This window comes from Tursiops truncatus, chromosome 12 (genome assembly GCF_011762595.2).
Source record: "Tursiops truncatus isolate mTurTru1 chromosome 12, mTurTru1.mat.Y, whole genome shotgun sequence".
NCBI lineage: Eukaryota > Metazoa > Chordata > Mammalia > Artiodactyla > Delphinidae > Tursiops > Tursiops truncatus.
This window is the reverse complement of record NC_047045.1, coordinates 63,099,951-63,113,410: the sequence shown is the minus strand read 5'-3', so window position 1 is coordinate 63,113,410 and position 13,460 is coordinate 63,099,951. Positions and strand designations below refer to the sequence as shown.

Sequence of the window (13,460 nt, the reverse complement as noted above, 5' to 3'; positions counted from 1 at the left end):
CTGGGTTTGATCCTTGGTTGGGGAACTAGGATACTGCAGGCCGCACTGTGCAGCCAAAAAAAATATTTTTTTAATAAAAATAACAAAATAAGGGGTTTCCCTGGTTGCGCAGTGGTTGAGAGTCCACCTGCCGAGGCAGCGGACACGGGTTCATGCCCCGGTCCGGGAAGATCCCACATGCCATGGAGCGGCTGGGCCCGTGAGCCATGGCCGCTGGGCCTGCGCGTCTGGAGCCTGTGCTCTGCAACGGGAGAGGCCACAACAGTGAGAGGCCCGCATACCGCAAAAAAAATAATAATAAATAAATAAATAAAAAAGGAGTGAAGTGTTATATTTTAAAAAAAAGAAAAAGAAAAATTCCCACCTGAAGCATTTGGCACTAGACAGACTCTTCTGAGCTCTCTCCCTTACAAAAAAACAGTGTGAGTCTAAAAACCAGTGTCTTTTTAAAAATTATTTCTCCTTGTCATTGCTATCCTGCCTAAGCAAGTCTCTTTTATCATTTTTTTTTCCTTAATGAAGGTTTTGGGTTGTCAGAAAAGGGAACACTTCACACAAATAAGGCTCAGAACCCATCTTGTTTCCATAAATCTCTTTCTGACTCTGAGACCAGGACCAGACAGCTATGTATCAAAGAAGTACAAATAAATGACAGGTTAAGAGTGGTTTACAATTTAAAAACATTGCCTATATCACCCTTCAACCTGAATAAATATTATCTGTTCTCCTTCCAATTATACAGAAAAGCCCAAAGTAGTTAGCACTGAAGTAGAGGTTTCTTTGCTGGAAGCATCAGAGTAAGCTGGTAAATACAACTTAGCCAGTATCTCGTTTCTTAGTGTACTCAAGGTCTCAGGTATGCCTAGGTCTAAATATCATATTATCGTTCTTTTCCAACAGCTAGAGAAAGTGAGAATCGAATGAACAGAGATGGGAGGGAAGGGGGTCTCTTCATAGCCCAGCACCTTGAACAGTGCGCAGCACTCAGCTCAAACTTGTGATGAACGAGCAAGTGCATGGGAAAGTGTGAGCAAAGACAGGGGCATTTAAGGGCACACTGTACTTAGTTGGGAAAGGAATGTGAATAACTCTAAAAATATTCTTACATGTAATATATTACTTAACTTCTAGAATGTAAACTCCATGAAGGCAGGGATTTTTTTTAAGGTTTCAAATTATATTTACCTGAATTGATCAATTTGGGTCAAGTCAATGAGAATACTGGACTATATCAACACGAACTCTTTTCAAGTACGGTGAGTTGTGTTCAGTGAGGCTACATCTCTGTTTAGATCCAAAGTTAAGATCTCTGATAGTGGATTGATGAAAGCTTTGATTTTAGCAGTTTCATGAGTAAAGATGTTTCATAGGGCCAAGTGGACCAAAATATTGAAGGCAGGGATTTTGACCTTTTTTTTCACTCTATGTTCCTAGCACCTAAATAAGTGTCTACTATATAGTAATTTCTCAGTAAATATTTGCTGATGGAAAATATGAATAAATGAATCTTGAAAATTATGTGAATTAGTGCCCAGAAATATACCCACACAAATGTAGTTTACTGATCTTTGATCCAGCCACAAAGGCAAATCAATAATTGAATTGAGAAAGGATAATGTAATCAATAAATGGTGTTGGAACAATCCACAGGCAAAAAAAATAACCTAGACAAAGACTTTGCACCTCTCACAAAAATTAACTCAAAATGGAGCACAGACCTTAATTTAAAATGCAAAACTATGAAACTTTCAGAAGAAAACATAGTAGCATAGGTGACCTTGGGTTTAACAATGAGTTTTTAATTACCAAACCAAAAATATATTCCAGAAAGGGGTTCTTGGCCGAGGGAAGGGCAAGTGCTAAGTCTCTGGGATGTACTTGTAGTTTGAAGGGAAGGTCAGAAGGAAGGCAGGTAGTACATAGTGAGCCAGGAGGAACCTGGAAGAAGATGAGGGCAGGGGGCAGGTAAAAACCAGGAGCTTTTTTTTTTTAAGTGGAGTTGATTTACAATGCTGTGTTAATTTCTGCTGACAGCAAAGTGATTCGGTAATACGTATATATATAGTCTTTTTCATATTTTCTCCATTTTAGTTCATTACGGGATACTGAATACAGTTCCCTGTACTCCACAGTAGGACCTTGTTGTTTATCCATTCTGTATATGAGTTTGCACCTGCTAATCCCAAACTCCCACCCCATCCCTCCCCCACACCCCGTTCCCCTTGGCAGCTACAAGTCTGTTCTCTATGTCTGTGAGTCTGTTTTCGTTTTGCAGACAAGTTCATTTGTGCCATATTTTAGATTCCACATGTAAGTGATATCATATGAAGACCATATGTGGTAAGACGTTTGGGTTACACTTTAATGACAATGAGAAGCCACCAGAAAGTTTTATGCAGGAGACTGATACGATGTGATGCAGTCAACAAACATCAGTTGACTGAATCTGGACGACTGTGTGCAGGTAGATAGTGGTCACCTTCACTTTAAAAAAGAGAGAAACGAAGACCCAACACAGCCAAAAATAAAAAGTAAAAAAAAAAAAAAAAAAATCCCAAAGTGAGATACAGCAACTAAAATGAAGACTCGAGATCAGACAAACTAATATGAAGAATCAAGTAGAGGCAAAAGCTTCTGTGTTGGGAGAATCAAGTCCCACTGAAGGGGGAGGCCACTTGAGGCCATGAGCAAAGCTACTGTCAAAAAGAAACTGGGTTCAGGAAATTCATCTTGCAAAAATACTTGAGCAAATGCACAGGAATATAACTATGTTCATCACTGCATTGACTATAGCAAAGATTTTTAAATAATTTGAATCTCCAACAACAAAAGATGAATTTTGTTACATCCATACAAGGCAAAATTAGGCAACCATTAGAATCAAGGAACATGTTCATATTATATTAAGCAGGAAAATATTAAAAAGTGATGAAATGAATCACATTTTTACAAATATACATTTTTATAAATACTTTTTATAAATATGCATATAAGAGTGCATTGTTTTTCTTTCTGCTTACATGTTTTCTCATTTTCATCATGGTCATGCATCACTTGTGACATTTAGAAAAGTGTGGAAATTCTATTAGGAGCACATTCATGCTATTACCCGCACCACCCTCAAGGACAGAGAGGCCTCTAGCTATCGCATTTTTTTTTTTTTTTTTTTTTTTTTTTTTTTGGGTTACGCAGGCCTCTCACTGTTGTGGCCTCTCCCGTCGCGGAGCACAGGCTCCGGACGCGCAGGCTCAGTGGCCATGGCCCACGGGCCCAGCCGCTCCGCGGCATGTGGGATCTTCCCGAACCGGGGCACGAACCCGTGTTCCCTGCATCGGCAAGCGGACTCTCAATCACTGCGCCACCAGGGAAGCCCTAGCTATCGCATTTTTAAAGACCAAAGACTCACAGAAAAAGTAATTAGGATGGAACAGTGAGAATTAAATGAACTACATCCTTCCAACAATGTTATAAGTACAGGCACAGTGTATAAACTCAGACAGGAACATTCAAAAATGTATTTGAAATTAGGAAGTAAAACCTGATGGGCACGCTGACGGTGAATCGTCCCCTGAGACGTCTATCAGGCTGGAAATTAGCAAACAGCGCAGTCTACCACCCGAAGAATAATGATAGCTCTTCAACGCAGTCCCAGAAAAAGGAGCTCATACAACCTTGGGAACCTTTAATTTTAACTATTTAAAAGAACCAAAGTAAACTTTGTAGTTGTAAGTGGGATGAATTAGCTGAATATTTCAATACTGCTAGATATAAACAGATGCTCTCTTAGGAAACCATGTTTGGTTTGTTTAGAATCTGAAATGCAAATATATTTGTAGGAGCAAGGCCCTAACCCTCAATAAGTCTGCCTTTTAAACAGCCTTCAAGGCTAGGTGGTAGGTATGATAGAAAAGAATTATTAAAGACCCTACGTATCTGATAAGGCAGTTAGTGAACATAAATATCTCTGAGTCATAGCTGCATTTCCAGGGAAAGTACAGAAATCAGCGCCTAAGGATTAAATTTGGAGACCCCCAGCAAAATTTCAGACAAGCCCAGAATTCATCTACGAATGCATAAACTCGGCCTGTCTCTGACAGAGAAGGTTCCCGCCTCTGGTTCCTACATATGCCCTCAACTGCGGAGCCACCCAAGCCGTCTTCACATCCCTGAGCATCTGCTGACTTGAGTTCCACGCTGCTGCCGGGGTCAGGACTCTGAGAAAGCCGGAGTGGGAAGCAGTTGCGAGCAGGTGCAGCCCCTGCCGCCTTTCCTTCCGCGGAGCGTTCCTGCGGCTCAGCTTCCAGGGAGGTGGCTGGCTCAGCGCGGGAAGGCAGAGCGCACCGACCGTCTTCCGTGAAGTGCAGCAGGCAAAGCCACTGACCTTTACATCCCAGACTGGCTCCTTCGGGTCCAACGGTCGTTCCAGAGGAGAGTCGGCTTCATCACCCTCCCCTAAGGACGAGGAGCCGTTCGTGACAGGAGAGCCCATTCTCAGCGCGCCCCCTCCACTTGCATTCAGAAACGGCACAGGGTTAGTCCCTGCGCCCCTCCCGCAATCCCACAGCCCCTGGTCGGGGGCAGCAAGTCCAGGGAGAGGTGATGAGCCTCTCTCTGCCCCCAGGAGCTAGGCTGTGTGCCCTTTCCTTGGCGGCCCCCTTCCCAGCTAAATGCTTCCAGAATGATTTCCCCACCCAGAGGTGGCTGAAGTGGGAACGGTTCACCTCTACCTGGCAACTAGCCAGCCACACTTACTGAACAACTTTCAGGTTTACAGAAAATCCCAGCTGCTCGCGGGGGACGGGGAGGGAGGGTTTCAAAAGAAATAAAAGCATGGCTCCTCCAACCGAGAGACATAAAGAATAAGACATAAAGACCAAGAAGGCCCACTGCCCAGTGTCGTTTGAATTCGCACACCCATATCCTTGCAGTATAGTGTTGATCCAACTAGAGATTTTGTAGTGACAAAATCTGCTATTTGATCTCACAAATTTAGCAATCTGATAGAGGAAGCTATATTTCATGGGCAAGGATGAACATCCTCAGGAGTGTTTTTGGAAGCTGGTTTTCCTTACACAATGTGATTCTTATTTTCTCTTGTTTCTGTTCCTGCTTCAAAGCCAACTGAGATTTTATAACTCATTTTTTCATACGTATCAATCATGACTCATAGCTATCTGATAAAGGCTAAAATGCTTCTGTTTCTCAGGCTTAACTTCCAAAATTAAACATTCAAATAAAAGAAAATTACATTGCTCCAGTAGATGTCAGTGATTAAAATCACGAAAACAGTTCTTTTCAGAGAAGCTCCATAATGCATCTAGACTGTGTTTTCCCTTCATTCAACCCTGACCTAATTCTGAGCTTTTCTTTTAAGTGCATCTTGACTTAATTAATTGTTTACAAGTTGCCACTTGGAGATAAACTTCTTTTCTGAATAGATTCCCATGAGGACTTGGTCAGGAAGGCTGAATGAGGCCTCCTTGCCTTTAGGGAATGACAGGCTCCTACTGCACACGTATCCCTGGACCTGTGAGCACGCAGAGTGCCTATGAGTACACAGGGCCACTCCCGCTGCCCTGAGGTGGCACTGCCAGCGTCCCTCCAGATCCTACACCATCAGAGAGCGAATTGGTGTCTGCTACTTTTGTAAAAGCCACTGGAAATCTAAGGAGATGGAAAGGCTACTTGCCAGGGTCTTCAGAAGATCTGATCCAATATGACAACACAGACTTTTCAGTTGCCTTAAGAAAAATTCTGTTTGAAAGACTATGTCTGGAGCCAATAGCTATCTGCTCAAGCACGAAAGACATTTACAAATTTCCTCCGTTTTATCTTACTCCCTAAAGGGAGATGACTAGAAAAGGTCAGAGTGATTCTAATTGGTTTCTATAAGTCAAATAAATAAATTATTATTAAGCACCCACCAGATTTGGGCACTGGGGACACCAGGATAAATCATGTATGTCCTGCCCTCAAGGAACTTACAAGGACTTCTCTGTATACCGTTCATTTACAATGAGGTGTTTTATTCCCCAATACAGAAAATCACTACTAAATGGATTTCATACTTCCCTGACCTTATGTCATGATTCCCAAGTCTTCATTTAAAATGTCAGCTGTAATAAGGTGATGCCCTTATTGGAGAGATTGGAGCCTCTCACTGTTTCTTCATGCCAGCCAGAAATCTCAGAGCCATCCTAGACTTTTCCTTCTCCCTCACCTCTCCCAACTCATCAGTCATCCTGAAGTGGAAATTCTACCTCCTTGATCTTTCATAGCTCACACATTTCTTCATTTCCACTGTCTTAATTAGGGCTTCTTCACGTCTCACCTGGAACACTTTAAATGTATTCTGGCTCATGGCCCTGGGCTCAGTCTTATCCAGCACTTAACCATTCGCCATACTATATCATAATGGCATTTTTGTTTGTCAATCTTTATGCTGGATTATAAGCCCTTGTGGGTAGGCACTGAGTTTCCTGGACACCAAGCACAGTGATGGGCTAGTAGGAGGCACTCGGCTCATGTTCATTAAATGTATGTGAGAATGCAAAATGGGTGCAGGTGTGCATTAAATGTCTCCAAACTACTGTGGTTTTACAGTTCCTTCTTTCAGTTTCCTCTCCAATGTCAATAATCACTTTATACGTTTTAGCAGCATTTCTGCTTTCCATTCACTTATTTCCACTATCCTAATAAATTTTTGGTTTTAATCTGCTGTGGGCTGGCAAACCAGAAAATCAAAATTATTTAGAGAGAGTATAAAGTAAGGGTGAGCAGGCTCTGACTGGGTCCCGCATCTACAATTAACGCAAATGAGCTTCAGTGCACTGATTCTGTGAGGGATGTCTCAGTACCTCAGGGAACTTTGTTCCATTGCTGGGTTCCAGATTGCAGGAGTTGTCAGTAAGCCTGAATTCTAGGTAACTAAGGTGTGACTATATTAAACTTTTTGGTAATTGGTGATTATTTTATTGAAGCAGAGTGCATTTATAATGCTGTGTTAGTTTTTGGTGTATAGCAAAGTGATTCAGTTATATATATATATTCTTTTTCATATTCTTTTCCATTATGGTTTATTATAGGATATTGAATATAGTTCCCTGTGCTATACAGTAGGACCTTGTTGTTTATCTATTTTATATACAGTAATTTGTATCTGCTAATTCCAAACTCCTAGTCTATCCCTCCCGCATCTCCTTTCCCCTTTGGTAACCATAATTTTGTTTTCTTTGTCTGTGAGCCTGTTTCTGTTTTGTAAATAAGTTCATTTGTGTCATATTTTAGATTCCACATATAAGTGATAGCATATGGTAGTTGTCAGTAATCAATGATTTTAATTTGTACTTTTAATTCAACAGGACTCTTCCAAGTTTGCTTCTGGAAATGTATAGCAAGACTCCTGATTTTAGTACATTTTAAAAATTATAGGTATGAATCTAACCCAAAAATGTTATTAAAATTTACCTTATTGGAAAATATTTATGTTGCTATTTTTGTTTGTATCTTTGCTGTTTAACTTTTTCAAATACAGTTTAATGTTAAGTGAGACAGTATGTCAGAAATCCATGTTGGAATGAATTGAGGATCCTCAACTAAAAATTCACGGACATTGCATTATTCTGTTGAAAATTTCCACCTAATCCTATTCTTAATGGGTTCTTTGTAGATGGAGAACTGAGCAACACAGCCCTGAAATACTTGTTGGCACAGAGCAGTGGTTTCTGCTTTTCCTTTTTAAACTGAGGTTGGTTACATTTAGGAGTGAAGATAGCGCACACCCTTAGAAAAGAAGTTGAGCTTGGAATTGAAGCCAGTTATCCTCCCCATGTGCATTTTATTGTTTCTTTTTAATTATTTATTTACTTATTTATTTTGCCTGCACCAGGTCTTAGTTGTGGCATGTATGCGGGATCTAGTTCCTCGACCAGGGATTGAACCCAGGCCCCCTGCATTGGGAGCACAGAGTCTTACCCACTGGACCACCAAGGAAGTCCCCACGTATGCATTTTAATTGCCTCACTTAAGAGCACAAGCCCAGTCCTCAGCCTTTGGAATCGCCTTCCATCTCAGCTCCTGCAGCTGGAGGCCTGGACATCCAGGAACACATGTGTGGCCAAGCCAGTTAGATTCTTTCTCTTGGAAATATAGAGTCAGGGCTCTGAGATGAAACTAATGGGTTGATGTTGAGCACTTGACCTAAAAGGTCATGTAGAGTCGGGATGGAAGTGGCCTGTTGGGTTATATGCAGCCATGAAAAGCTGATTAGAGAGAAAGGAAGCAGAGAGAAGAGACCCTAGGAGAGACGCAGAGTGTGACCTCAATTCAGAGAATGACCAGCTATATAATTGGCAGGGTTCAGCACATAATGGAAATGTGGACCCCCTTATTCAAAAGCAAGGGGGGAAATGCCACTAAAGGTACTAAAATATAAAGATTTTTCCTTTAAAATTATTCATAAAATGTACAGGGGTATATTAGTCAGCTAAGGCTGCCTTAACAAGGTACCACATACTGGGTGGCTTACAGAACAGAAATTTACTTTCTCACAGTTCTGGAGACTAGAAGTCCAAGATTAAGGTGCTGCTAGGCTTTCTGCTAAGAACTTTCTTCCTGGCTTGCAAATGGCTGCCTTCTTGGTGTATCTCATACAACCCTTACTCTGTGCACGCAGAAAGAGAGACATGTCGAGCGTCTCTTCCTCTTCTTATAAGGACACTTGTCCTATGAGATTAGAGCCCAAGCCTTATGGCCTTATTTAACTTTAATTACTTCTTTAATGGCCTTGTCTCCAACTACAGTCACATAGAAGGTTATTAGGATTTCAACATATGAACTGGGGACAGGGGACAGAATTCAGTCCATAACAAGGGAATAATCGTGACACATAGGAATCATTTACGAATTGAACTTACAAAATGAACAAAATAATATTCTTTTGTGTCACGATCTCATATAACACAATAAATAATAGTTTATTAGTGTGGTGGCTTGATTGATCATTAGGCTTTTCTGGCTCACTACTGCAAACATAATTATTAGGCCATCAAAATTTATACTTTTAGCAACTTCATTTTCAATTGATATTGAAAGCAATGTGAGGTGCTCTTGGAAAATTCAAGATTGAATTTTTTTTTTTTTTTTTTTTTTTTTTTGCGGTACGCAGGCCTCTCACTGTTGCGGCCTCTCCCGTTGCGGAGCACAGGCTCCGGACGCGCAGGCTCAGCGACCATGGCTCATGGGCCCAGCCGCTCCGTGGCATGTGAGATCTTCCCGGACGGGGGCACGAACCCGCGTCCCCCGCATCAGCAGGTGGACTCCCAACCACTGCGCCACCAGGGAAGCCCATGTCTATCTTCTGATAACTCCAGTTACTGGAGCCGTTAAGAGTATTTTATAGGCTGTGAAAACTTTGGGGAAATTTTCTGATTATTTATTTTGAAATACAAATATCAGTACATCTAGAGCTGATGATTCTTGCAGAACAGTTTTTCTTAAAAAATGTGATCCTTCATACAAATCCCTTTCATGTAAGTCTGGATCTAATTTTAAATGCAAATTTGAACAATGGCATGTTAACATTTCCTCTTATATTTCCTGTAACTTGTGGGGGTTATACAGAAATCTGACTTCATGATTTATATACAATTCAAACATCTGTTTATGTATTCTATCACTGTATCTTCCATTACAAGAGAAAACTAATTTTAAAATGATTTCCTTCATTAATAATTGGTTCACCTGATGCTTCATATGACAATAGTGTTCTTTTCCATCAGATGTGATGATCTTTAAGTTTAATTTCTATTTCTAGGCTTGTGGATATGTATTTGGCAACGTTGCAACAGTTTTCAAAACCAGAGATTTTAAATTATGAAGAATTCTAGCAACTCACTGATAGGCTTTATTACAATGCCCACGTGTCTTTTTTTATTTAGTAATAATTTGCTGACAAAGTTTTACCAGCTGAGCTCCAGCAGTTCCTGGCCAAAGATTTAAGATTTGTGTCAGTGCCCCAGAGATAGGCTCCACGACCAGATCAGCAGACAGGCACCCACCATGGATCCTAGCATCGTCTTCAAACGCGGACCCTCCTCTCTCCAGAGCTATGGCTACTGCTGCCACTATTGCTGCTTCTGCTGCTGCTGTCGCCATCATCACCACCAATCCGGACCCAGGTCCCAGCCTTGGCGTGTGCAGCCAGGCTAACTGCTTAGCACGAACATTGGCCACTGCTCACAGTGCCACAGGACAAAGCCAGCGTGCATGAGGGCGTGTGTGTGTGTGTGTGTGTGTGTGTGTGTGTGCTGTGACTTCACATATCTCCTCTTTGCACAGGCATGTTCCATTATCTATTCAGACTTAACTTACAAAACACAACCTCCTCATTGGCCAGTTCTGGCACCATCCCTCGGGAATCCAAGCTGTGCTTGTGTCTTGTCCTTGGATGCTCATAAGATGGCCCACTGTATTTTTGCAAAAAATCCCCTATTGGATGCCCAGTCATTGTCCTTTCTCTCTTCTTTACTAAAAGAAAAGTTAGTCTTTTCAGGGGAGCCATATGCCACTTCCCAGAATTCCTTACATCTAAAGGTAATTATGCAACTCAGAGCCAATAAAAAATAATCAGAAGGCTGTTCTAGATTTCTGGTGTTTGTTTTCCTGATACACATATGGCCTTCTTTCTGTTCCTCTTCTTCTTCCTACAGGAATGCACACATGAGGCTGGAGGTAGAAGAGCCGTCTTGCAAGCATGAAGCAAAAAGCAAGAAGGTTGAGCTGGAACACTGTTCACTGATACCATCAGGAAGCAGCTACACCAATCCCAGACTGCCAACTTCTGAACTTCTTATTTTATTAGAAACATAAATTCTTTTGGTTGGGTGCTGAATCCAGTTCTTATTATATGCAGCCAAATGAAATCTTAACTGAGATACCCCTTTGCTTACGTTACCTTGGGTGGGTTTTTGTTTCTTGCAACTTGCTGTCTTTGCACCATCCATACCCTACGGGTCCTTTTCCTGCACAAGGGCCTTCCCTCAAGGTGCTTTCACTCCTACCAACCAGTACCTGCAGCTCTTTGTTAGAGGACTACTCTCAGGCTGCCCAGCCTGTTGGTCTTAAGAGCTATAACTACCCGGGAATTTACATCCCCTGGGAGCTATTTGTAACCCTTGCCTTACTCTGGATGGTTTTACTTACTGCAGGATTGAGTAAGAGTTATGCCCTGTGAGATATTGATCTGACACTCTTGCACAATCCGACTCCCCTACCAGTTTCTCCTAGGGACATTTCCTAATAAACTACTTTCCCATGAATCCTTATCTCAGGGTCCACTTATGGGAAACTCAACCTAAGATGCAATCCAAAGATCCCTGAATAGAATACATATTCTCAAGTGCTAGGGACTGAATGTTTGTGTCCTCTCAAAACTCTTTTGTCGAAACACTTTGTCCCCAGTTTGATGGTATTTGGTGGTGGTAAATAGGAAATTAGGCCTTAAGGGTGGAGTCCCCATGATTATAAGTGCCCTTATAAAAAGAGGAAGAGACATGAGATCTCTCTCCCTCTTTTTTTTTTGTGCACATGCCAAGGAAAGGTCATGTGAGGACATAACCACATGGACCCTCACTAAGGGCATCGTGGCACCCTGATCTTGGACTTCTAGCCTCCAGAAACATGAGAAATAAACATTTATTGTTTAAGTCATCTAGTCTATTGTAATCTGCTATAGCAAACTGACTAAGATACTAAGGGACTTAAAAGTAATTTAAAAGCCAATCAGTTTTGATGTTTGTTGTACATTCAAGTCTTTAACAGAAATAAAGGTATCCTTCTTTGCATCGAGCATAAGCTCCATCCCTCTTCATATATCCCGTCTGACAGCAGCCCAGGAATTGTTGTCACCCTCAACCTCCTCATTACCTCCCAACGCTGTGCTTTCTTAATCCTAAAGTCCTAATTATCTCGCTGCTCTTTTTTGGCCATTGAAGGCGGGCATTTCAGACTTTTGTTTTGTGCGCAAAAGAAAATTGAATGGCTTTATTCACAGCCTGATTCTCTTTTATCCTGATGCTATGAGTCGTCTCCTTGATGTCAGCAAGGCCGGGAATTATTTTTAAAGGCCTAAATCAATACTTTCATTGAGAAAACTGGACCATGCAGGCTTGCAAGCTGCAGATGAAAAGCTGAAACCCTTTCCAATAGCTCAGTTCTGAGGACTGAGATCAAGGCAGATGGCTCAGTGTCCCTCGATATGATTTGATTACCTGTCACTGCCAGATGCCCAGTCTGAGGTACGTGAAGAGAAGCACAGACAGCTGAAATTACACTGTTTAGGAAGCAGAGGTACTCGTTCAATTCAGTGACTGAGAAGCAAAATGCTCCTTCAGGTTTTAAGGAAACACAATTTTTCGAAAATTGGAAATGTCTTCCTGTCTTAAGAGGTCTGTCTTAACACATCGCCATCTGGCTCCTGGTTTTCACTGAATCTTTGTTATTCCAGAGTTCTACCAAGCTGGGTTTAGAAACTGTCCCAATAAAGGGGACCATTAATTCCATAGACTTATAGAACTGTGGGGCTTAAGGGAAACTTCCAGATCAGATAGTGCTGAGTTCGTCCCCTTCGTATTTTTTTTTATTATTTTTTTTATTTTTGGCTGCGTTGGGTCTTAGTTTCTGTGCGAGAGCTTTCTCTAGTTTCAGCGAGTGGGGGCCACTCTTCATCGCGGTGCGTGGGCCTCTCACTATCGCGGCCTCTCTTGTTGCGGAGCACAGGCTCCAGACGCGCAGGCTCAGGAGTTGTGGCTCACGGGCCCAGTTGCTCCGCAGCATGTGGGATCTTCCCAGACCAGGGCTCGAACCTGTGTCCCCTGCACTGGCAGGCGGATTCTCAACCACTGCGCCACCACGGAAGCCCCCTGTCCTATTTTTGAAGAAGGCCAGTGACATCCTGAGTGTCAACTGAAGGCTTTTTGGTTGCGTAAGTCAGAAATCTCCAACTACCTTAAAAGAGAGGAAAGTATATGATTGAAAGAACCCTGGAGGGGCTCAGAATCCAGGGGCAGACGGTGCCTTTGAGACTCATTGGAAACTTGAGAAACTCAAGAGCCCTCAAGAACCCACCCTGCACCTCCCACCTCTCAGGAACCACAGGGTTTCTTGCATAGCTGCTTGTTTATCTTGTATGTGGCCCAACACACCTGCAGCTCAGGTGCTCACCGTTGAATCACTCAAAATTCCACGTTCCTAAGAATCATGCCAGCCTGGTCTCTGGTGAGTCTACTGAGGGAACCCTCTGGTCAGGTGTCCAATTCTACAGCAGTCACCTGATACTTGGAGTTGGGAAGGCAGTGCCACAGCTCAGCTGCAGAAGAATCCCCCAGGCAGGAAATAATTGGCATCTCTAATCACACAAAATGATTTGTTCTCCCGAAAAATATCATAGATTCAAACAAAAT

The 13,460-nt window shown here is 42.1% G+C and overlaps 1 protein-coding gene across 2 annotated transcripts in view; it reads left to right on the top strand.

The window, feature by feature from the left end:
• IL20RA (interleukin 20 receptor subunit alpha) overlaps nucleotides 1-11,781 on the top strand; it is a 55,380-nt gene extending 43,599 nt beyond the window's left edge. Inside the window, exon 9 of one of the 2 annotated variants that reach the window (XR_012324864.1) lies at nucleotides 10,710-11,781. The gene's annotated coding sequence lies outside the window, so the exon portion shown is untranslated. Of the gene's footprint in view, nucleotides 1-9,938; nucleotides 10,667-10,709 lie in introns of those variants that run through there. The other variant, XR_012324865.1, reaches the window with a different exon arrangement.
• Nucleotides 11,782-13,460: the final 1,679 nt, after the last annotated feature.